The following is a 1,254-nucleotide window of genomic DNA, read 5'->3' as shown; positions in this document are numbered from 1 at the left end:
TTTTGAACGATTAGGTATGATTCCCATCTACAGTCAATGAGTTAAATGTTTGTTACAGTATATATATGTATATATATTGCATATAATATATAAACGTACTGCTACTGCTATCGAGTCAATTCTGAAGCATAGCGACCCTATAGGACAAAGGAGAAATGTCCCCTTTAGATTGTTGACCTTTGCACGTGTCGAAAGCCTTACCTTTCTCCTTCAGAGCAGTCGGTGGGTTTATACTGCCAACCTGGGGATTAGCGGTCCAGGTCATAACCCCCTATACCGCATATGAAATAGCATGTTGAAAAAATAGAGATTTCCAGATGCAGTAAGACATCTTCAATATAATAATAGTAATAATAATAATGTTTTGATGCATGTCACGAAGTATAAAGTAACTCCTGTTTTTCATAATGAACCATTGGACGTACCTCAACATTTTAATGTGACAGGCTTTATAAGGGTTGGGGTCCTGATTTATTTGCCGCTGGGTGTTGTCTAAGTGAGCATTATGCAGCACATGGCTACAATTAAAAAGTGAAAATATGGTCAGTGATGAGTTGCCATGTATTCTGAACCTAAAGTTGACTATTGCATCTTTAGCTCTAGAATTACTCTGAGCGAGTGGGAGTGAAAACATAAAGCTAAGTATGTTCATGATTCCACATAAGAAAAAATAATCTCGTGCTAATATTTTGTTTGCAAATAAGTTTAACTTCACAATTTCTAATGTGCTCCTTTTGTGAGCCTGACGTTTCAAAATGACCCCATTACCGTATGATACGAGTCTCACATTACCACGGAGATTTGACTGAAAATAACATATTAATATCCATGCTTGTAACGGAGTCCTTTCATTCTGGGAGACGGCTCCAGAGTCTGTTTTGTGGTCCCATTTGCCTAGCGTGGTTTATAGAAAGTTGAAGATTGTGTGGTTAACTGAAGACGGTGATGTTAGTAAGTTCGGGGCACACTCAGCCTTTCCCACGCAGCACAAGGAGCCCCGGGAAGCACTCTTTAGGCCATTCACAGCTAAAATAAGCCTGCCCTGTCTTCCAGTCAACAAGAACCACCTGCTCATCGATGGCCCGCTTCTTTGAGAGTGGTCGCTGTGAGTCAGAATTGACTTGGTGGCGATGAGTTTGGTTTGAAAGTTTTATTGTTGTTGTTGTTGTTGTTGTTTTAAGACATCAAATAAGAGAGCTGGAGTTCCATCCCCAGAGATGTCAAAACAAAAACCAAAAAACGTCCTTCCATGGA

At 39.8% G+C, this 1,254-nt stretch overlaps 1 non-coding gene across 1 annotated transcript; it reads left to right on the top strand.

Annotated features, from left to right (window-relative positions):
* Positions 1–541: 541 nt before the first annotated feature.
* On the top strand, positions 542–618 carry LOC115871689. The gene has a single exon (XR_004047413.1). It is a non-coding gene; the product is annotated as a small nucleolar RNA SNORD45 (small nucleolar RNA).
* The last annotated feature ends 636 nt before the right edge of the window (positions 619–1,254 follow it).

Source organism: Echinops telfairi, unplaced genomic scaffold (assembly GCF_000313985.2).
Source record: "Echinops telfairi isolate 266 unplaced genomic scaffold, ASM31398v2 ScPeMD7_7400;HRSCAF=8409, whole genome shotgun sequence".
NCBI classification, from domain to species: domain Eukaryota; kingdom Metazoa; phylum Chordata; class Mammalia; order Afrosoricida; family Tenrecidae; genus Echinops; species Echinops telfairi.
The sequence above is the reverse complement of the archived record's forward strand: the minus strand, read 5'-3'. Positions and strand labels throughout refer to the sequence as shown.